Source organism: Symphalangus syndactylus, chromosome 7 (genome assembly GCF_028878055.3).
Source record: "Symphalangus syndactylus isolate Jambi chromosome 7, NHGRI_mSymSyn1-v2.1_pri, whole genome shotgun sequence".
NCBI classification, from domain to species: Eukaryota; Metazoa; Chordata; class Mammalia; order Primates; family Hylobatidae; genus Symphalangus; species Symphalangus syndactylus.
The window spans coordinates 81313216-81338861 of NC_072429.2; the positions used below are offsets into that span (position 1 = coordinate 81313216).

General features: G+C 35.5%; 1 long non-coding RNA gene across 1 annotated transcript in view; it reads left to right on the forward strand.

Annotated features, from left to right (window-relative positions):
• The first annotated feature begins 452 nt into the window (after positions 1-452).
• LOC129485834 (uncharacterized) overlaps positions 453-25646 on the forward strand; it is a 50513-nt gene continuing 25319 nt past the window's right edge. Inside the window, exons 1-2 of the long non-coding RNA XR_008658785.1 lie at positions 453-724; positions 1285-1365. This is a non-coding gene — a long non-coding RNA (uncharacterized lncRNA). The remainder of the gene's footprint in view (positions 725-1284; positions 1366-25646) is intronic.

A 25646-nucleotide genomic window follows, 5' to 3' on the forward strand; every position in this document is an offset into this window, starting at 1 on the left:
CCAATAGAAATCTTAGCTTATTTAAACAAAAAAAAATAGAAAAAGAGTATTGTGTAGCTCAAAAATTCTGGAAAAATATGCAGAATCTATTTTGGAAACTGAGTATCACAAAAAGGAGGTTATGGAGCCAGAGTCACAGCCAAATCACGTGGCACAGTTAGGATGGCGAGAGCAATGCTGACTCTGAAGCTGCAGCTGAGCCCTGAAGTCCACAGCTTGCACTGGGACACTTGGCTCCGAATTGCCACTCTGCCAGCAATGCTGGGCCTTAAAAAAATGTTTGCTGCTACTGCTTCATTGAGAAAGGAATCTCTGTTGCCTCTCATTATTTGCATCACTTAATCATAACTCAAAGTAGGCAGCTGGTACATTTGATTGGCTAAGACTAGTTTAGTAACCATTGGGTGTGAAATGCTTAGTAACTACTCCCCAAAATACCTCTGGAAGAAACCTTTGAATTGAAGAGGCGAGAAAACTAACTACTACATTTCTGATATCCTCTTTTTGCAGAAAGGATACTTGATGTTTGATTTAAACCTGAGAGTTGTGTCTATATCTTCAAGACTTAGATTCAGAGCTGAGTTACTTGGCTATATGAGGCAGCCTCTTTGCTGATACAGATCATGTAGTGGTGGTGTGTGAAGTCCTAGACAGCAGCAATTTGATTCTACAACATTCTGACAGTGGTGAGAGGCAGAAGGTCTCTTCTCTAAACAACTCTATGGTGAGATTTTGGGAATCATTCCTAGAAGCTTAGCCTTTAATCTTCTTAATGCTGCTTTGGGCCACCTATGCCTCAATAAACTTCTTCATGTTTAAATATGGTACAAATAATTCTATTGCCTGTAAATTGAGAATGTTCATTAACATAATAAATGGAATCTGTCGTAGTTCCCTGTTACAGACTCCAAGAAAATAAGAATTTATAGATTGTTTCTCCTGGTTTGTTTGAAGAGTGTGAGAATCCATTAACCTTAGAAAAAGGGACTGGACTCTGGAATTGCAGGACACTCAAAACAGTTGCATTAATTCCTGTGGTTTCCTGCATGAAGTGTATTGAAAACAACCTTTGGGGCATCAAGTGGCTGGTGCAATAAAGAATTATGGGGACTCAGGGAATACGTATAAGAAGAGAGGACTAGGTCAATTGCTTATAATTACAATCAAGAATTTAAGGTGAAAATGTTAGGCTCAAAGTACAAATTCTCAGCTCAATTCAGAGTACAAGAAAACCTGGACAATCTTATAGTATCATAAAATATTCTCTCATCTTTGTTGCTGCAGGGTTTACATATCTGAAATTCAGTTACAGACAAAATTCAAGTGATATAGTGAAACGGGGTTTGTGATGTCAACTTGCCCAAGGTAAGTAGAACTAAGGATCCCAGAATTCCCTTGCAATGGTTTCCATGTTTTTGTCCGCTTCAAAATTTATGTTAAGACTTAATTCCCAAAGCAACAATGTTGGGAAGTGGAGCCTTCTGAAAGATGTTTAGGTCATAAAGGCTCTCATTTTCATGAATGGATTAATGTCACAATGAAAAGAGCTTGTCAAAGTAAGTTCAGTCTTCCCTGCTCTTCTACCATGTGAGGAAAAGTGTTCCTTCCCTCAGGAAGCAATAGTATTCAGCTTTCTATCTTGGACACACAGAGCAGGCTCTTACCAGATACCAAGCCTGTTACAGTGCCTTGATCATAGATTTTTCAGCATTCAGAACTAGGAGAAATAAAGTATTGTTCTTAAAAATCACCCAGTCTGTGGTATTCTACTACAGCAGCACAAAACACATTAAGACATCCCTTTATGGCATGGTTCCATGTTACAGTTGGTCAAAAGAAAAATTTGCAAGCAATTTGGAAAGCAGAAAAGAGTAACAGTAACCATTACTCTCAGGAGGCCATTATGGATAGAGGTGATAAGAGACAGATGTAGAAATACTAGCAGATTCCAGCTTGTCTTTCTTATCTACTTGGAGACAGACAAATGCAGGAATACCAATAGATTGCCATTTCTCCTCACTACCCAGCAGTCCATGTCCAACCCTCCTTTCATTACTGTCCCAGCTGACCCATAACAACTCTACAGTCATGCTCATCAGGTGCCTTTAGCAGCCCTCTCTGACACACCTGGCAATAGGAGGCTGGCAAGTGAACCGCCTTTCATCCTTTATCTTCCCTTTTGGATCCTTGCTTCCCCAGCTTCCTCCACAGTACTGCAAGAGAGTATTCCTATTTAAAAATCCTTATTCTATATTACTTATAGTGTTTTGCCTTTCTGACTGCAACTTCATTGACACATCTTGCAAAAGGATATCGTCTTTAGCCTCATCTCAACAAACCCTCATTACCAATCTAGAGCCCAGTGTCACTCCATGGACCATATAAAGTCAATATCAGAGGCAAATTTTTGAATATCAAAAGAGCTGCAAATTTCCCACTTATGTTGGCACAAATTTGAGAAATGTGTGTAGGGATTGATTTTGTTGGGGGCTGCACAAAACAAAGAGGAATAGAACTTAAAGTTGGGTTGAGTTTATCAATATGGGTACTCCTAAATAAATTGCAATGTATCATCCTATTTTGATTAATAGGGGATGATTCAAATCATTTTCTTGGCTGGTTAATTAAATCATAATCTCAGCATTTGCCTATATTGAACTTAGAAAGAGATAAACACAATTCATTAACCCACTCATTAATTATGTCCACTAAGGGGGCAAAAATAATCCCCCTTAATAATGACATTAACATATATTTTGAGTAGGGTCAATATCCTTGAAAAGTACTTTAGTAACTCTCATGGCCATCAACTTTCCATTACTTAAATAAGTTAATATATACAGAAGACATTGAATGTATATATCCAGAAGTCTGATATCCCTATGGAAACACCCTACAATATCACCAAAATCTTATTTCCGGTTTTGTATTCAGTCAAGTTACAGTCGCATGTCAACAAAAATTGTCAACATGTCTACTGATTATTGAATGCTGACTTTAGAGAATGTTAATCCCCGAGTCACAGAATAAAGACATCTAGGCTTCAGGTGGTAAGCGGAGTTTGGCCTGAGTCCATCTATAGTGGTGTGATGATACCAGGAACCCATTAAATATTGGTAGCAGACATGTGGACTGCCCTTGCCAGGGTTGATCCCATTATATCACCACTACCTGCCCAATCTGCCAACGGCAGAAACCAATACAAATCTTAAAAAGACATCACAATTAGAGTAAGGGGAAAATGTAGGATCAGCCAGCCACTTAATTATATATATATATATATATATATATATATATATATATATATATATAAAATTTGTTTTTTTTTTTTTTTTTTTTTTTGAGATGCAGTCTCACTCTGTCACCCAGGCTGGAGTGCAATGGCGTGATCTTGACTCACTGCAACCTCTAACTCCTGGGTTCAAGCAATTCTCCTGCCTCAGCCTCCCGAGTAGCTGGAATTACAGGCACGTGCCACCACGACTGGCAATTTTTGTATTTTTAGTAGAGACGGGGTTTCACCATGTTGGTCAGGCTGGTCTCAAACTCCTGACCTTGTGATCTGCCCACCTCCGCCTCCCAAAGTGCTGGGATTACAGGCGTGAGCCACTGCGCCTGGCACACTTGACTATATTTTTATTTTTTTTTTAGTATCTTCTACCTTGGAGGAAAGAATAATCTGTTCTCCTTAAAATAGATATTTGCTCTAGATATGGGTTTGCCTTCCCTGCATACTGTGCTTCAGTTTTAATGCTAATCACAGAATTATTATAAATGTCATTCTAAGTTATGCTACTTTATATAGCTTTGCTTCTAAGCCAATAATAACTCATTTTATAGCAAAAAGCATGCTCTGGCATTGAGAAACAGCTGATCATGTAGAAAGATGTAATGACTTACTGAAGATTCAGTTAGTGTCAGGTAGGAAACAACTTGTGAGTTTGAGTTGCTTTCTGCTAACATGAGATATATATTATGCATTAGTGAATAGAAGATTGTTTCTTCAGGAGTCTGAGGAATCAATAGGTGATATAAAGGTGATGCCTCTGACTGTTCTGTCTAATTATCAGTGTCTCAACTTTTTGATTCCTGAGAACATGAAAAGAGTTACATTGTACTGGGACTTGAGACTGACATTTGACAATATCGGGTCAATTGAATTCAAGACCAATACACTGAAGAGTTGTGTTGATTGAGGTGAGTAAACTGGTTTATCAAGAGAAAAAAAGGTTTCTGCTACAAGATGGGGATAGGGAAGAAAATACATGTAACCTAGAGAACTCTCTTAAGCTATCTCCCGGTATTTGTATGTCTAATAGTAAATGATAATAAAAGATCTGGAAAATCTAATCCAGGTAGGAACATCAAGATATGAAACATTTCAGAGAAGATTTAGGTTACTCACTAAATGAGGTGCAAACTTAGAGAACATTGTCAGCATGAAGAAACTTTTCAGCGTCATACAATTTTTACTATTGTGTTGACTGTTTCATAGCTGTATACATATGTGTAACTTACAAAATTGTTCAATTATAACATTTACATTTTATTAAATGTCACTTAATAGTAAAGCTATGATTTTAAAATAGACAATTTTATAATCTTATATATATTAAGGAAATTAGATTATGTAAAGATATTCCTACAAATAAAACTCCATCCAGTTGTCTTTACTGATAAACTCTATGACAATTTTAAAAGAAGAAATAATGCCATTCAATTCAATTCTACACAAACTTTTCCAGAAAAATTAAATGGAAGGGAATACTTTTCCTTTAAATCACAAGGTAAGCACTACCCTTATTAAAAAACAGTTCAGAAATTATAAGAAAATAAAACTACGTAAACATATAAGTATTACCACAAAATTTCAAAACCAAAGCCAACTATATATACAGTAAATACACCATGATTAAAAGATTGATCCCAAGAATGCAGTTGTTTTGACATTTAAAAATTAATTAGTGCAATTTATCACATTAACAAACTGAGAACAAAAATCATATAATTATCTACATGAATATGGAAAAAGCATTTTACACTAATACTAATTCCTATGAAAATTTCCAACAAATAGAAATAATATTGTTCAATCTTAAAAAGAACATTTACCAAACCTTGCAACTATCTGCAGATCCAATGGTAAGATTTCATACCTCTTTCTAAACTCAGGAACAAGGCAAGGTTGTTAGCTCTGTCACCACTTCTTTTCAATGTTTTAATGGAGACCTAGCGAGCACAAAAAAAAAAAAAAAAAGAAGAAGAAGAAGAAACAAAGAAAGAAACAAAAAAGTTTTATCTAGATTCACTAGATTCATAAGACAAAATTAAACTGTCTTTGTTTGCACTTTCTTGTCAATGATCTGGTAATCGTTGAAGAAAATCCTATGGAATCTACAAAAGTAGTACTTGAAATAATATGTGAGTTTAGCAAGTTTGCAGACTACAAAACCAGAGGATAAAAATCAATTGTGTGTGTATCTGTTTGTGAATAAAATAATATGATAGTGATATTTTTAAAAGCAACCATTTTTTATATTTAAAAATATTATTCCCTTGTTCCAACCTTCAGTATTCACATACTAAAAAATAAATAAATAAATAAATAAATAAATAAATAAATAAATAAACTAATAAATTTTAATGACAAAAGAGGTTTTTCACTGTCAGGGAAGAAATAGGAAGTAAGATAGGACAGACAACTTCAGTTAACCCTGTCGTAATGAATTAGAGTCACTCATATATGTACAAATTCATATTGATTTTAGTTTACATTCTAATGGATGGCTACAGAAATAAATATTGATTTGTATGCATACATGGGTTACTAAACATACATATATTTTTTAGCTGTATATGTTGGGGGGATCTAGAGAAAGCAGCATTCGAGTGGCAGTGAGCATGCCAGCACCCGGATGTGGTTTCCACACCCAATTCTTCAAAAAGAGAATTGGGGCTTCCTGGAGAAATGGATGACTTAAGGGCTGGGGCAGGAAAATTCAAGATGAGCCTTGAGCATCCTGTAATACCATAAAGTGGGAGAGCGCTAAATGAAACAAAAAAAAAAATGAGGGCATGCCAGACAGACACAGGTGCAAGCTTTTGGGAGTGCCCAATGGTCTAACTGGTAACAAAATAAAGGACAATAGTGTTGGATTACAATCTATGGAATAATAGGTGTTTCTACCAGTCATACTTATATAAGTAAGTCATTAAATAATGGAATGAATAATAAATGATAGGGCAGGATAAGAAAGTGTCTAATGTAGATATCATCTAGTTGAATTCTCACATTGCTTTAGAGGTAATATATCCTTATTTTATATTGGAGAAACTGTAGGGTCAGTGTAGTTGGTTACACAACTAGTTTGAGGAAGTACAAACATAGTCATTCATGTGTTTCTACTTTAAAAATCACCCTTTTATTTCATTATTTTCACCCTTTTTAGTTGATCCCTGTTAAAAGCTTTGTTTTTTCTGAGTAAAAATTGAATTTATAAGGTATACATTGTGTTCAAGAGAAAAAAAAAATCCCTTCATTTAGCACAGGAGTAGCTTCTTGCAGTTCTCCACGTGAGAGTTGAATTCTATGTTCAAGAAGTTAAGAATCTCCATTTTCTACATACTTGGTCATGGGTGAACCATAATATCTCCAATTGCACATACGGTACTAACATTAGGTGGCGTGAATACTTGCCACCTGCTGGCTTTTAGATTAGAGGTATCCGCAATACTGTGTCTTAAGAAAGCATTTGTGTTGACCCTGTTCCCACAGACCAGAAAATAAAATATTTCTTTTTAGTGCTATTTATTTCACCATTTATTTTATGATATGTTCTATTAAATCCCAACACTAAAAGTAGCCATATGCATTTGTGAAACGTTGCTCTGTTTATAACAATGTTTCTATTTTTAGTGACCTGGAAATATTTGAATCTGGAATATAAAACAACTTTTTATTTACTATGAGGGATTCACATATATTTGTGTTTGTTTTACATGAAAAAGCGGGATAATATTTTACTCAGGAAAATATCGATAAGATTTCTCTTAAATATATTCTACAAAACTGCCTTTGGTCAGCATTTCTTGGTGTCAAATGTCTAGTATCTGATGTTTTATAATAGATGACAAAGTCTCTACTACCAAGTTACCAAAAAGTTATAAAAATAACTACAAAAATAATACTATGTGTACATGTGGGAAGTAATTAAAATAAAACTAAATATTTATTCCTAATAAAGAAAATTTGAGGATTAAGTTGAGAGTAAGCAGGCTGCTTAGATGTTTGGTAATGGAAATAGACATGCTTTTCTAAATCTCAGTGTCCACATTAGTAAAATGTAGCGACTCACAGTACAGTACCTACTTCATGGAGTAATGGTGAGAGTGACATGATATAATAAAGGCATCTTCAAAAATCCAGATAAAGGCATAAGCAACAAGAAACATAAATTTGTAATCTAGTTTTCTGAAGAAAGACCTCTGAAAGGGAGTTAAATTATTTACATCATTTACAGTTAAAATTCTGTAGAGAAAACATCAAATCCTATCATTGCTTTCATTCTGTATATAACACTATCTTTAATCAAAATCTATGACTTTGGTCATAATATATAAATTGTTTGAATAAGGAGATATTTATTCTTGTCATTTATTTATTAATTTTGTAAACACCTGTTTTGTCACATTTGTTTATGCTAGGCCTGGAAGCTGTAACAACAAACTATTCTATTTGCCTTGAAAGAGGTGGCAGTTTCAAGAAGTAACAACTTTAAAAAAAATTATAATTTATCTACTATGTAATAATGTGTGGAATACAAATTTCCCTCAGAGAACAAAACAAGGAGCCTCACCTAATTTAGTATTCACACATCAGGGAATATTTTCTTTCTTTAAGAAAATATTCTATGTTGAGGACTAGAGGTGATTAAAAAGTTAGCAAGATAAAGGACAGGGACAGGGATGAACAGTGTTGGGAAGAGAGACAAGAATAAGTGTTCCATTGACAGACAAGAATAAGTGTTCCATTGACAGAAGCTTAGACATGGCCTAACAGAGAGTGACAATGGGAAACGTTGGAAGAACAACAACCAGAATAGCACTGTAGAAATGTTTACAAGTGGCCATACTAAGAAAGAAATAGGGAACAAATATTAAAAGGACTTATAATCATTTGTAGGGAAATAGACCTCAGTATAGAGATTAGGGATATTTTTGAAGTGGGAGACTTAACAAGGTGAGGTGATATCATTGGCTATGCGGAATGGCACACAGCACTGGGTATTGGTTTGGACAAGTATTGGGGTCATGTTCTAAAAGGAGGCAAATATTTCAAGGGGGCTGCAGGGCAATGATGAGATTACTTTTTAGCCTACTGAATTTGGTTGGCTTAATTTACATCCCAGTGAAGATGTCCACCAAGAACTTGGTCTGGAGCTCAACAGAGAGTTCTTGGAAGGAGACAGATTTAGCTCATCATATTATATCAGTAATTTAACTCACAGGCAGTACACTACATTTCTCATCAAGTTTGGGTCTAGCAAGAATGGAAGAGTGCCTAGAAGTCTCGAAAATGTATTACATAGTCAGAAAAATAGTTCCAAATGGATATTTTGAAGTGTCACATCAGCAAAAGGAAAATAAAAGGAGTATAATGTCAGTGATGTTAAGGACAAAAATTATTCCAAGGTGTGAGTATTCAACCGTCTCAAGGGCTACAGAGAGATCTGTAAGATGAAAAGTGTGCAGTGGATTTAGCCACTGTGTGCTGTTCATTAAGTAGATAAATTCAGCACCATGAATCTGAAAGCAAGGGTAAAAGAGCACAAGTGTAGTAGCATTTGCAGTAATCAACTCTAAGTCAGCCACTATTGAATATTTGTTGAAAGATTGCAAAAACATGAACTTGTTTATCAATTCTTAGAGCATAGGACTTAGGTTTAAACTATCGAGCTTCAAAGAAAGTGTTCTAAAACAAATTTAAGCAAGTATTCAGTAGGATTGTGCAGTAAATAGTTTTCTCTGTCTGGACTAATATCATATAGATTATATTAACTATATCAAGGAAAGATGAAAGTTCTCATGCAGTAAGAAATCTTATAGGAAAGGTTTTTAAAATGGTCTGGTAGGCCTACTCAGGTAGAATGTAGTGATTGAGATAATAGTTTCAGACTTCGATTGTTATGTTATTAAAATTTACTTGCAGTATCAAGAATTATTACCTATATGATATTAACAGTTTACCTAATTTTTCTAAGTCTCTAAATCTCAGTGTTCACTTTATTAAAATGTAGCAACTGATACTACAGTGCCTACCTCATGGCATTATGGTGAGGAAGACATAAAATAATCCATAATAAAGCACTCATAAATTAATGTCTGACATATGCTAGAGTCTCAATAAATATTTGCTCTATTGTTGTTGTTATTGTTTATGATGAATCACCATAAAATCGTATAAAAGATTATGTCTTCAATTAAATGGTTAAGGGAATGTATTATGCCTGAGTAAACAAAAATTACTTCTTAGTTGTAGTTTATTATAATTATTATCATTTGTGAATTCAAAAACTTTTTTTTTTTTTTGAGACAGGGTCTTGCTCTGTTACCCAAGCTGGAGTGCAGTAGCACAATTATAGCTCACTGTAGCCTCAACCTCCCAGGCTCAAATAATTCTCCTACCTCAGCCTCCTGAGTATCTGGGATTATACGCCTGTGCCACCACACCAGGCTACTTTTTTGTTTTCTGTAGATACAGGGTCTCACTGTGTTATTCAGGCTAATCTGGAACACGTGGGGTCAACAGATCCTCTTACCTATGCCTCCCAAAGTAATGGGATTACAGGCATGAGCCACCATGCCTGGCCCCGGATTGTTATACAGTAAAATAATTGCATATATAATCCCTGCTTCCTCTCCATCTCTCCAACATAAGGGAACAAACATATAACAAGAAGTAACAAAATTTATCTATTGTAGCCTTTGGCCTCTGCCCAAGTATGAAATAACCGGAAACTGAAAGTTTCATTTCTCACAGAGCATTTCCTTCAAGCAGGAAACTTTATTTTTCAGGACTAGCATCCTCAAGGATGTTTATTAGAGTGAAAAGCTTCATTTATTCTTCAGATTATTTTTACAGTCATTCATACTGATTTCACTTTGCTAACAGTATGGAACTTCAGGTTACTTCGAGTTCCCCAGAGAGTTAAAGACTACGGGGCAGAAGAAATTGCCCCCAATCAATTTATCTGTCTTTCCATTATTTTCAATATGTTTAGTCCTAAACTGAAACACATTTCAATAATATTAAATTATAGAAAAATGATAAGAAAATCTGTATTTATGTTGTTATGGTAAGCAGATATAAACAGTATATAAAAAGTGTCCATTTTTACTGTTTTACATAACTTTAAGTAGCTCATAAGTTTTCTGTTCAAACTTTTTTTTGTTTGTTTTACCACAGGCCAAATGAAACCATTTTATTTTTAGTTTATGTTTTATAACTTTGTTTTGGAAATCATCACCTATAAATTATTCACAACAAATTCCTATTGCTCAGTCTTTTCATGAAGCTATCCATAATATATTATGAATGCTTCTATTCAAAAACATTTTAAGAACAGAGACTTTATAAAGATGTGAGGAATGGAATCCATTAGATCATTTTTGAAGAAGTAATGTAGTGGCAACACTAGCGAAAAAAGAATGAGCACCAACTATAATGATGACATATATACATATATATTAGGTGTTTATTTTTTTTTACTATTAGGCTCTGACTATAGAAATTGCAATAATAAATCACATTGATTACAGTTCTTAAAATAATTTTGTTTTTAATAAACTTTATGTGGAAACAGAAAATACATTTGGACACTTTGAAGAAACTTTGCAGTAATATGTTCTTTCACTTTTCTTTAGTTTAAAACTTCAGCAATGCCCCATTCTACTGCTACCAATATACTATATTAGCCCATTTCCACACTGCTGATAAAGACATACCCAAGACTGGGAAGAAAAACAGGTTTAATTGGACTTACAGTTCCACGTGGCTGGGGAGGCTTCAGAAGCATAGCAGGAAGCCAAAGGCACTTCTTACATGGCGGCAGCAAGAGAAAATGAGGAAGAAGCAAAAGCAGAAACCCCTGATAAACCTATCAGGTCTTGTGAGACTTATTAACTATCATGAGAATAGCAGGGGGAAGACCAGCCTCCATGATTCAATTACCCAATTACCTCCCCCTTGGTCCCTCCCACAACACATGGGAATTCTGGGAGATACAAGTCAAGTTGAGATTTGGGTGGGGACACAGTCAAACCATAACACACATTGTTACATTTCTTCCCTGTTTTATAAACCTTTAGTTTTAGTCAGTCAGAGAGATGGATTTGAGACAGAGCTCCCATCTCTTCAGTTGCAGCACCTGATTAAAGAATTCTTCCTTGGCAATACTTGTGGTCTCAGTGATTGGCTTTCTCTGCGATGAGTAGCAGGACCTAGACTGAACCCCTGATGTTTTGGTAACAAATGAGCTAACAACTCCCAAATGCGCACCTCTAGCCAGACTTTTACACTGAAATCCAGACGCTTATATACAACTGTCTACTAATTATTTGTCCAACTTTTAAACTCCATTTGTCTCAAACCAAGCTTCTGCTTCTCTCCACCAAAACCTACTCCTCTCCTCATCTCTCTAATCTCCATAAAATCTCTTTACTTAGTTCAAAAGTCTTAGAATCATTATTTAGTTTCTTTCTTTCATGTCCACAAATAAAATAAATTAGTAAATCCTGCCAAATTTTCCTCAAAATACATTGAAAGTCTTACCACTTTTCGTGACTTATATTTCTACCACTCTATACAAAAACATAATCACCTATGAACAGGACACCTATTAACAGTCTCTGGACTGTTCTTCCTGCATTTATTCTTGTCTCTGTAGTCTTTTTGTTGTGGTTGTTTTTTATGTGGCAGCCATGACAAGTCTCTTAATAAATTCAATAATATAATCCTATGTTATAGCTATTCAGATGGATTCCCATCCTAATAGAATAAATATTGGAAACACTTAAAGCAGCTTACAGAATTCAATTTTATCTACTTTTCTCAATTCATTATCTGTCAAAACACTATCTCTCTTCTTCAGCTACATTTGTCTTCTTAGGTTTATTTAACATGTTAAGCATGTTCTATATCTTAGCCTTTGAACTCATTCTTTTTCTCATTTTGGAATATACTTCCTATGGATGTGCACATCTGGTTCCTTCAACTCTTACCCTTTAAGTCTTTTTCTTTGTATATCTATCTTTGTATACATGTATATAGATATTGTATACAAATGCTTTATTGTCTATGTATTCTCACCAAATGTAGCAGGTAAGACAGTGATAATAATTCCTGATATATAAACAACTTTAATGCATTTTGAATGAACAGATCAATGAGGAATTTAGTTCTGAGGCTCATCTTTTGGTTTTGGAAATTTGTATATGGTCTTCCTGATATTTTAAGTCATATTTTTTTCCTAATGGGATTGGACTTGCCTGCTTTCACAGAAGACCTGTGATTTCCTGACCAGAAATCTGTGCTCCAGCCTGTCTATGAAGAACTTCACCCTGAATCAAGTCTCACCATCATTAATCTGGGTAGGTCATCCTACACCTTGGAAGGTGGAATTAATTTAAAATTCAATGATGTCTTCTCTGCATTCAGAGAATACACTTAGAATTTCTAAACCAAAGACATTTGCTTTAATTAGAAGAATATTGGAATGCAATTCATAGAAAAGGCAATATAGGTAGGCAATGATCTGAATATTTTTTTCAACCATATTAGAAGTTGCTGAAATGCAAATTTAGGAAATGAAATACCAAATTTTCAAATAGGCAAAAACAAACAACTCACCTAACAAACATAAGGAGTGAAAAATGTAGGGACTCTAATACACATCATTACTGTATTGACAGAAATGTAAATGAGTAAAAAACTCTTCAGAAAGAATTTAGTATACTTATTAAAATTCAAAATGGTTGTATATTTTGATCTCAGAATCCTCTTCCATGAATTTACTCCATAGAAATAAATCAGCTTATAGTTTACTATATTTTACAATGTTTTTTAATGGTGTTTATTGTTCAAATAAATATAATTTGACCTAAATATTTATCAAAAGGAAGGTGATAGAATAAATAATGATACTACCATAAAATAGAAAAAATTTTGTAACAATTAAAAAATAATAATAAGTTTTACAAACATGGATATATGATAAAAACCCAGTAGGATCTACAGAATGGTGAAATAATGATAATCTTTGTAATAATTTTGAATAACTAGTTCCCAATTGAAGAAGGTGAAAAACTTATTCCCCACCTCACAGCAAATACAAATATCAATCAAGATAATTTTTACATCCAAGTATAAAAAACCAAAATAATACAATTCTATAAATAAAATAGGAAAATATCTCTTGACCTCTGGATAGGAAACATTGCTCAAACAAAAAACATTTCCCATACAGGAATAGATACCAAAATTGAACACAATTTTGAAAAATTGAAACAAAAGAAAGAATCACAGCTTATGAATGATAGCATTAAAATAATATGGAATGGAAAGGAAAAAGTCACATAATAGGAGAATATTTACACCAAAAATTAACAGAAAATTTCACATCTAATAATATTTTTTAAGTGCTACAATTTAATAATAAGACAAACACCAAAACAGAAAAACAATTAAAAGCCTTAAACAGGCATGTCAAAAAGATTAAATATATGAATCATCATTATTTATTAGAAAAATATAAAATAAAAGCTTCAGTGTGATACCTCCCCTCACCACCACTCTGTAATGTTGGAAGAAAAAAGGGAAGGAAGTAAGAAAGGCAGAAAGGAAAGGAAGAATGTGGAAACAAAGGAAAGAAGGCAGGCATGGAAAGGAAGGAAAGAAAAAGAAAAAAAGAAGGAAGGAGGAGAATGAGGGAGAGAGGGAACGAGAGAGAGGGAGGAAGAAAGAGAACAAAATGCTACTAAGTATTGGCACAAATAGGAATCATGGAAAATTGCTGAATATATGGTGATTACTCACTTTGTAAAACTAGAACTTTCTATCAACCTTAGAAATATGTGGTTCCCCTATGACTTAGCAGTGTTTATCCTAGGCATATACCCCAACAATTTACACAAATTCAAAGAAAGAAAACATTTTAATAATGTCCATAGAAGTGTTATGCTAATAGTCACAAACTAGAAACAATTCAAATTTTCCTAACCAGCAAAATGCCTGAAAGGTGAACATGACTTCCTAAGATGGAATAATATACAACAATAAAAATGGAGAAAAACGGTAATTAAAAAGCCATATAAAAATGACACATACCATGTTACTGTATTTCTAAAATAAAAAAGAAAATATTAGAGATACAAACTCAGATGGTAAAATCATAAGGAAAAAGAAAAAATTGCTATAAAAATTAATAAAGAGAGTATATTTGTTAGGAATATTAGTGAGTAGGAGAAAACATGAGAAACTTTTAGAGTTGTTAGTAATGTTCTTTTATATAATTTTGTGCTTATTCAAGTGTCTGCTTTGTGATAAAACATAGATCTGTTTTCCTTTTGGTTCAACTCTTAGAAATACAAACCATTTTTCACATTATAGAGGCTACAAAATTTAGCTTGACCTCTTATTCTCTGAAGCTGTTTTATAAAAAAAAGGCAAGCATTAATATTCTAGCATTAAAGGAGTCACAGTATGAAACAAATGATGTTATTATCTTTATTCAATAATTGATAATAGCTTAGTATTTTACATTTAAAAATATTTGTTATTATGAATTCCATCTACTCAAACTCTATGACAAGGAAAAAAAATGCCTTAGTATGTTAATGGAAGAAATGTTGGAGCACATTTTTTTCTATAAAAGAGAAATTGAGCTTTAGTTTCATTGAATGATTTGGCTTAAGATACACAGATACTTGGGGGCAGAGACAGAAAAAAAAGCAAGGTGCTACAAAGTCAGTGTGTTACTAATATATAGTACAAGCATTCCATAATATAGATATGCCCAAATGTCAACTCTTCTATATGTTTATACTTCCTGCCTCTATAAAATTATTGTTTGCAGTTAACCTCTTCACGCTTTCTAGAGACTTTCATATCTAACCAGGTTGGATTACAGAGAAAAGAAAGAATAGACTTTAAAAGTTTGGAACTGGCTAGAACAGTGACATATAATTAAGTTAAGAACAGATTTGATGAATAAAAAACAGAAATACTAGTTGCTCTGTTAGTCAATTTAAACGTGTCAAATCTCTAGAAGGAATTACCTTCAGCAGAACACGAATTTGTATGGATACTATGGACTTCATTGGCACAATCATGTAAACTGTCTATATGTATATTTTTCCTCTCTGTTGGAAGGACATTTTGTAACTCCAAGAGAAAATTTGATATTTAAATATGATTTGAATTGAAATGGAGCACTGGAAATAAAAAAAATAGATACTATTCCCAAATTATTAAATGTGATAGAATTACCGATGTTTCAAATTCATCTTATGTATAAGTGGAGTATTGACGGTTTTAAACATAATTTCTTATTATTCTACAATGATAGACTGGATTAAGAAAATGTGGCACATACACACCATGGAATACTATGCAGCCATAAAAAACGATGAGTTCATGTCCTTTGTAGGGACATGGATGAAACTGGAAATCCATCATTCTCAGCAAACTATCGCAAGGACAAAAAACCAAACACTGCATGTTCTCACTCATAGGTGGGAATTGAACAATGAGAACACTTGGACACAGCAAGGGGAATATCACACCTTGCGGACTGTTGTGGGGTGGGGGAACGGGGGAGGGATAGCATTAGGAGATATACCTAATGCTAAATAACGAGTTAATGGGTGCAGCACACCAACATGGCACATGTATACATATGTAACAAACCTGCACGTTATGCACATGTACCCTAAAACTTAAAGTATTATAATAATTAAAAAAATCATTTCTTTGATGTTGATTTCATCTTAAATATTACCCTCCTATATATTTCACTTCTCATCCAAAATTTTTTAAAGAATAACCCACTATTTTCATCTCCATTTCCCTGGCTTCCAATCATTCCCCAGTTTCTTTCAATCAGCTAACTGCTCCACCATAATTGTGCTGATTGCTTAAGGTCTTTTTTTTTTTTTCTTATAGTTTTCTAATCTAATGGAATACTTCAGTACTTATCATGTTTCACTCTTCTGAAAGTAATTTTTCCAAAGTTATGTAAAATTATAACAAAGCATTACTTATGAGCTTTTATATATGCCAAGTTTTTTCTAAAGTTGTGTTTTTACATTTTTATTTCAGTAAGAACATTTAACATAAGATCTACTCTTAAAATTTTTTAAATATATAATATTGTTTAGTATAGGCACAATGTTGTACAGCAGATCTCTAGAATTAAATCATCTTGCATAACTGAAATTTCATACCCATAGAAGGGCAACTCCCCGCTTCTTACCACCCAGCTCCTAGTAGCTGTAATTCTATTTTCTCCTTTTAGGAGCTGGACTATTTTTGCCTCATATAAGTGGAACGTGTACTTTTATAACTAGCTTATCACTTAGCATAATGTCCTGAATCCATGAATTCCATGATGCCCCACATTACAGCATTTCCTTCTTTTTAAATGGTGAGCAATATTGCAACGTGTGCACATACCACATTTTCTTCATCCATTCATCCATTTGTGGACATTGTTTGTTTCCACATATTGGCTACTGCAAATAATATGGTAATAGAATATACGAATATGAATATCTTTTTGAGATTCCAATTTCAATTCTTTTCTATAAATATCCAGAGATGGGATTGCTAGATCATATAATAGTTCTTTTTATTTTTTTAAGGATACTTCCTACTGTTTTTCATAGAGGCTATAACATTGCACATTCCCATTAATAGTGTACAAGAGTTAGCAACTTCTCCACATCCTGAGAATACTTATTATCTTTTTCTTTTTATAGTGGCCATTGTAACAGGTAAAAACAGGTAAAGTGATATCTAATTTTGGTTTAATTTAATTTGCATTTTCCACATGATTAGTCATGAGTATCTTTTCATGTTGGTGATTTGTATGTCTTCTTTGGAGAAATGTTTATTCAAGTCCTGTGCCCAGTTATTAATCAGGATTTGTTGTTTTGTTGTTTGTTTTGTTTCACTACAGATTTCTAGGAGTCCAATCTATATTTTGAATATTAAGCCTTTATTAGATATATGGCTTGAAAACATTTTCTCCCATTCTATAGATTGTCTTTTCACCCTATTGTTTCCTGTGTAGAAGCTTTTGAGTTAATGTAGTCTCGGTTGTCTATTTTAGCTTTTGTTGCTTGTGTTTTTTGTGTTATATACAAGAGAGCATTACCCAGACCAATGGCATGAAGCTTTTCTGCTATGTTTTCTTCTAGAAGTTTTACAGTTTCAAGTCTTAAGTTTAAGTCTTTAGTGCATTTTTTTCAATTGAAACAGTCTTGCTCTGTCACCCAGGATAGAGTGCAGTGGTGTGATCTTGGCTCACTGCAACCTCCACCTCCTGGGTTCAAGCGATTCTCCTGTCTCAGCCATCTGAGTTGCTGGGATTACAGGCACCTGCCACCAGGCTATGGTAATTTTTTTGTATTTTTAGTACAGATGGGGTTTCACCATGTTGGCCAGGCTGGTCTCAAACTCCTGACCTCAAGCGTCTGCTCACCTCAGCCTCCTAAAATGCTGGGATCACAGACATGAGCCACCGTGCCCAGTCTTTAATATATTTTGAATTGAATTTTGTATATGGTGTAAGACAAAAATAACTAATGGTTACTAGGCTTGCTACCTGTGTGATGAAATGGTCTGTGCAGCACACCCCCATGACACTATTTTACCTATGTAAAAAACCTGCACTTTTATTCCTAAACTTAAAAATAAAGAAGAAAGAAAAGAAAAGAAACTATGGGCCAATATCCTTGGTGAATATAGATGCAAAAATCCTCCACAAAATACTGGGAAGCCAAGTTTAACAGCACATTAAAGTGATCATACTCCATGACCAAGTGGGATATAACTCTGGGATGCAAGAATGGTACAACACACGAAATTAAATTGATTAGAGCACATTAGTAGAATGAAGGACAAAATTATATGATCATCTCAATACAGGCAGAAAAAGAATTGGAAAATATTAACACTCTTTAACAATAAAAACCCACTCTGAACAAACTAGTGAGAGGTGACAGCGTGCTGGCAGTCCTCACAGCCCTTGCTTGCTCTCGGCGCCTCCTCTGCCTGGGCTCCCACTTTGGCGGTACTTGAGGCGCCCTTCAGCCCATGGCTGCACTGTGGGAGCCCCTTTCTGGGCTGGCCAAGGCGGGAGACGCCTCCCTCAGCTTGGGGGGAGGTGTGGAGGGAGAGGCGTGAGCGGGAACGGGGCTGCGCACGGTGCTTGTGGGCCAGCTGGAGTTCCGGGTGGGCGTGGGATTGGCGGGCCCCGCACTCGGAGCATCCGGCCGGCTCTGCCACCTGGGGCAATGAGGGGCTTGGCACCCGGGCCAGCGGCTGCAGAGGGTGTACTGGGTCCCCCAGCGGTGCCAGCCCACCGGTGCTACGCTCGATTTCTCACCGGGCCTTAGCCGCCTTCCCACGGGGCAGGGCTCGGGACCTGCAACCCACCATGCCTGAGTCACCACCCCCTCCATGGGCTCCTGTGCGGCCTGAGCCTCCCTGACGAGTGCCACCCCCTGCTCCACGGCGTCCAGTCCCATCAACCACCCAAGGGCTGAGGAGTGCGAGTGCACAGCGCGGGACTGGCAGGCAGCTCCACCTCCAGCCCCGGTGCAGGATCCACTGGGTGAAGCCAGCTGTGCTCCTGAGTCTGGTGGAGATGTGGAGAACCTTTATGTCTAGCTCAGGGATTGCAAACACACCAATCAGCACCCTGTGTCTAGCTCAGGGTCTGTGAATGCACCAGTCGACACTGTATCTAGCTGCTCTGGTGGGGCCTTGGAGAACTTTTGTGTCTAGCTCAAGGATTGTAAATACACCAATGGGCACTCTGTGTCTAGCTCAGGTTTGCAAACACACCAATCAGCACCCTGTGTCTAGCTCAGGGTTTGTGAGTGCACCAATCGACACTCTGTATCTAGCTGCTTTGGTGGGGCCTTGGAGAACCTTTGTGTCGATTCTCTGTATCTAACTGATCTGATGGGGACGTGGAGAACATTTATGTCTAGCTCAGGGATGGTAAACACACCAATCGGTGCCCTGTCAAAACAAACCACTCGGCTCTACCAATCAGCAAGACGTAGGTGGGGCCAGATAAGAGAATAAAAGCAGGCTGCCCGAGCCCGCAGTGGCAACCCGCTCGGGTCCCTTTCCACACTGTGGGAGCTTTGTTCTTTCTCTCTTTGCAATAAATCTTTTTACTGCTCGCTCTTTGGGTCCACACTGCTTTTATGAGCTGTAACACTCACCGCGAAGGTCTGCAGCCTCACTCCTGAAGCCAGCGAGACCACAAGCCCACTGGGAGGAACGAACAACTCCAGACGTGCCGCCTTAAGAGCTGTAACACTCACTGCGAAGGTCTGCAGCTTCACTCCTGAGCCAGCAAGACCACGAACCCACCAGAAGGAAGAAACTCCGAACACATCCGAACATCAGAAGGAACAAACTCTGGACACGCCGCCTTTAGAACTGTAACACTCACCGTGAGGGTCCGCGGCTTCATTCTTGAAGTCAGTGAGACCAAGAACCCACCAATTCCGGACACACTAGGAATAACAGAAAATTATATCAACACATTAGAGGCCATATATGAATATCCCACAGCTAGTATCATACTCAATGGTGAAAAACTGAAAGCTTTTACTCTAAGATTGGGATGGAGGCAAGGATGTCCACTCTCATCATTATATTCAACATAGTACTGAAAGTTCTAGCTGGAGCAATTAGGCAAAAGCAAAAAGACAACTAAATTGGAAAAAATGAAGTAAAATTGTTGGTTTCCAGATGGCATGATAGTACATTTGGAAAACCCTAGAGAGTTGACACACACACACACACACACACACACACACGCCATTAGAAGTAATAGGTCTAGTTACAGAATATAAAATCAACACACAGAATTCAGTTGTGCTTCTATATACCAAGTCACTATCCAAAAAGAAAATTATGAGAATAATCCCACTTATAGTAGCATCAGAATGAATAAAATATTTAGAATAAACTTAACTGCGGAGATGAATGATTTGTGCAGTGAAAACTACAAAACATTGCTGAAAGTAAAGAAAATATAAATAAATGGAAAGTCATCATATGTAAATGGAGTGGGGATTTGATTTTGTTAAAATGCTGATACTTCCCAAAAGAATCAACAGATTCAGTGCAATTCAACAAAATTCCAATGGCATTTTTAAGGAAGTAGAAAAATGAAATTCTAAATTTCATATGGATTCACTAAAGACCCTGAATAACTAAACATTCTTTAGAAAGAAAAACAAAAGCTGGATGCATCACCTTTCCTGATTTCAATCTATATTACAAAGATACAGTAATTAAAACAGTATAAATCTGGCATTAAAACAGACATATAAACCAATGGAAGAAAAACAAGTCCAGAATTAAAATCTTTGACAAGCGTGCCAAGAATGCACAAAAGAGAAAGGATGTCTTGAATTCACCTCATCAATCCACCATCTTTTGTCATGATAAATCCTATTGTATTTGAAGCCTCAGCCCCTAGGCTTCATAGTTTGGAATCCTTCTGTTTATCTCTCATGGAAACAGGCTTCTACTACTTTGCAACTTATTTAGAAATTAACAGTTTTGCCATAATTTTGTAACTTTTATTTATATATAAGAATAATTGATTCATTTTTAAATTATTCATGTAACATATTTTTGAAGATATATGTTGGCTAGATGTTGAGAATATTTCAGTTTTGAATCCTAAACACAGACAAATTATATCTTTAAAAAATATTTGTTATTTGGATAAGAAAAATGAATTAACTATTCTAAAATTCTGCCACCCCTTAAAATTAGAACCTAAGTAAAATTTGAAATTACTTTATAATAACTTAATTTGACACACATCTACATATCATCTGATGTCTTCAGTATTTATATTGTCTAGTAGATTCTTTTTACTGCTTGTCTGGAACGAATAACATATTTTACTTTTCTTAACTTCTAAATATAAGTTTAAGAAATATCAAAGTAAATTCTAGCAATACTTTTCATGATTCATTGAGTATGTAAATGTAACAAATTCTAAGAAAAAAATGTTTCATTAGGAAAATGCAATCAGTCTTCATGTATCCAAAATCATTAGCACAGCATGATACTATTCAGTGGTTGATTAAAAGTATATATTAATATATTTGTATTAATTATATGTGCTACTATGTTACAATGTGCAATGAAACCAGAAGGAGATATTTCTGACTTTATACAATGCTCTTTTATGCGGTAAAGGCAAAAATTTAGCATTCAAAGATGTCTAGTTAGTACAAATCGATGAACAGCAAAACACAACAAATGTATTGTTTTATTGAATAACTTGTTAATGAAGGAAATCTCATATATAAACATTCATGGTTAAATATGACATTTTAACAGTAGCTACTCTCAAACTAGCACAAAAATATATACACAAAAATTAGAGAAACCATACAGTTACTAAAAACCATAATGGATAAGGCTTCTAGAATTTAAGAGACGGTAATAACATATAATGTCCAATTACATATGAGATTATTTTTATTACATGAAAATGAAAAATCACATCTAGATATTCACTATAAAAGGGAATAGATGGTCACAAGATTCTTTATACATCCATTACTCTTTCATCCCTATATCAAAACCATTATTCCTAACAACTAAAGATATTGGTATATACATATTTTCCATGTGGGCTATCCTTCAGATATTGTTTAAATATTTTTCTGCAACATCTTTCTGTGTCCACTCAGAAGCAGCCAGAAGGGAGTGTTGTTGCAGAGGTTAGAGGCAAGAGTACAGAGAGTTTCCACGATACAAATGACAAAATATAATAGGAACAAAGAAGATTTTGGATTCAACATTTGAAACTGAAAAAAATAAACCATAGTAACAATATTAGCTGCGTGCCAGAAGAATGGGGAAAAAAAACCGAAAAGTGTAAAGGCAGCTGAAATAAGCTGATTTCTGTTCATACCAACTTGCAGTTACAGATTTCAGAAACTTGTTTAACCCCACAACAGAGAAATGACCCAGGCATTATGCAGAGTTACATATATGTTTATACACAAACATGAAAATTGACAAACAAAAAGTTAAATAGGATTTCCTTTGTTAGAAGGTAATTACTGTAAATTTTAAAAATAGGTATAAAGAAAAAGTATTTTATTCTATGAAATAGCCAGTAGAACAAGAAGAGGAAAATAGAAATTTAAGGACTCCTAAAAATTATATTGGTAAAGTTTTTGCCCATTTTTAATCAGTTTTGGGATTTTTTCTGTTTGCTTTTATTTTTTCATTGGGTTGTTTTTTGTTGTTGCTGTTGCTATTGTTGAAGGAATCCTTATGCATTTTGGAAAACAACATCTTGTCAGATACACATTTTGCAAATATTTTCTCCCATTTCACAGGTTGCCTTTCCACTCTGTTAATGGATTTCTTTGCTGGGAAGTAACTTTTAGATTTGATGTAATTCCACTTGTCTATTTTGTTTTTGTTGTCTGTGCTTTTCGTGTCATAGCCAAGAAATCTGTATCTACAATTAATGTCAAGAAGCCTTTCCCTTACGTTTTCTAAAATAGTCAAAATTATAGAAGCAGAGAATAATATATTAGATGCCAGAACCTGGGAGTGGGGTGGCAGAAATGGGGGAGTTGTTCAACACACACACACACACACACACAAAAGGGACACAAGGAAACTTTGAGTGATATTCAAAATATGTCTATTACCTTCATTACGGTGATGATATCATAGGTGTTTGCATATGTCTAAACTTATCAAATTGTATGCATTAAATGTGTGCAGTTCTTTGTATATCAATTGTACACCAAGAAAGCTGTTCAAAAATTACATTGAAAAAATCTAGCCCTAAAGATCCAAAAAAAAAATGTTATGAACTCGTGGTATCTCAGTGGATCCCAAGAAGGCCTACTGTTTATAAAAAGGAACAGAATGCTATAAGAAGCCAATAATCTGTAATGAAAACGCTCAGAAAAAGATACATAGGAAGAGGGGTAAAATAAATAAGATTTTCAAAATAAAAATATCCAAATTATGACACACTGGATTCAGGAAATAATAAAACAGGAAAGCTGGAAATCAGACAAATTATTAAGAAAACAAACTTGGATAAATAACCTAGAAGGCAGAAAAGGGATACGGAAAAAAAGTACTGGAAAAGAGATATACAGAGGAGGAGAATAGAGATGAAAATTGTGGCTGCTATATTTTCCTTCAAAAACAGACTAGATGCCACTGCACTAAGGAACTGTTAGAAAGGATAAATAAAAAGGAAAGAAAAAGAGATGAGTGAAGGGAAAACAAATCAGAAAATGTTTAAAGTTCAAGAGCAGGGGAGAATCCTGAGAGCCACATATAGTCCCAAGACCCCTAGAACCCTCAGACATCCGGGGTCACACTTATAAACAAACAGTTAAATAAAATCATGGATTTGAAAAATGAACTAATAAAAAATTGTCAGAAATTTCAGATAATATCTCATAACAAGGTAAGGCTAGTTTACAGACCTCAATGAAAGGAATGCTCTGAATAGCATTTTATATCAATGTTAGATAGCTCTAGAGAAGTAATAAGACCAGATTATTTTTCAAAAGACTCAAAAAGAAAATACATGTAAGAAATTGATGGAACTAGAATGTATGGGATAGATTCAAGTGATGATTGACAGTGAGCATCAGATAGCAGAGAAGAGAACAAAGGAAATAAGGAGATAGAACTTCCAGCCTGGAGTTTCCTGTGAAGCAATCGGCTGTCCATAGCTCAGTTGTCCATAACTATAAAAGCAGCGTATAGTCATAAGTGCAAGTCGTGAATGCACATGCTCACCCACCAGCATAAGTCAGGTCCTGTTAATCTATTCATCATGTAACATAGCAACCACCTAGCGCAAGACATAATATTCCTATCAGTTTTAATGGGCCAAATAGAAAGTTAGAGCACCAAGTTATCAGGAAAATCTTACCAATCAGAAGAATTCATTTTCAGATGATTTCAATGTTAAATGCTATCCATGTTTGTGATTTTAATATTCTCACTTTTCTTCAGTGAGTCTTCACTATTTTAAGAGGGAATATTAACAGCTACATTGTATGTCTGTGCACATGTGAGGACTAAATATATGCAAGCATAATTTTGAATACATCTTAAGTATAAAGCTTCTAAAATATTGACTAAACATTAGTGTGCCCAAATTCTGAATTAATTAATATACATATAGGCATTAAGCTGAGGTTAACTACCTGCATAGCCAGGGTGCAGATATAATATGGGCCACATTAGAGTAAAACAGATTCACAGCTCGATACTCATAATCATTGAAAAAGAACACTGTGCCTCTGAGCACCCTCAAAGAGCAGATGAAGAAGCCAGATTGTTGCATTCAAGCAAGTTTCAAGGTAATAGAAAAGATGGAAAATGAAGATTTAAGAATTGACAATTAAGTGAATGAAATGCTCAGAGGTAGCTAGAAAGTGACAAAGCCAGAATTTAAATCCAATACTTATAATTATGAAGATAATCTTTTAGTTAATTAAATACAATATATTTAAATTCATTATACCTTCTGTGAAGATGGCCAACTAGACAAAGCCAGAAAGAATGTCTCCCACTGAAGGACCATGACATTGGGAAGAATGATACATTCTGAGCAGATTGTCAGAGAGAAGGCAATAAGAGTGGATGGATGGAGGATGCAGACACTGAACTGAAGGGAGAGGAGGCTGGGAACCTTCTGCAGGGCTGTCAAACACCAGGACCTGCTCCTGACCCCCAGCGACTCATAAAGAGGGGGTGATTTGAGCAGGTGAGGGGGTTTCCCACTGTCACCATGAAATTCCTCAACACAGGAGAAGCGATGACCACCACAGACACTTGAGTTGTCAGGGAAAGCAGTTTAGAGAAATGACAGAGGCAGGACTCCAGTCTATAATAGAGTCCAGAGGGTTTGACATGGGAATGTCTGCGATGGAGCACAGCAAGACCCTCAAGGCTCATCATGATCCTCTAAGAGACTTTGGTGTTGGGGTGAGTATCAGTCCTGGAGAGAAGGGTAGTCTTGCCTATAAGACAGGGCCAGTTCAATCAGGGCACCTCCCTCTCCACCAGCGTCTTTTACGGTCCCAGCCTGGCTGCACCCACTTACAGTGCCACCTTGGAGATGCAACCAGGGTGCTTCCTGGAAGGCCACATCAGAGCTTCTTTGGTGGCAGACCTCACCTAACTGTTGGAGAGCTCCAGCTGACTGACCCCTGCAATTGCACATCCATCCACCAGGATCCTCAACCCACTGCAGTCTCTTCCCATCAGTCTGCCAGCATGCACTCACTCACAGACCATTCCCCACTATTTTGCCAGCATC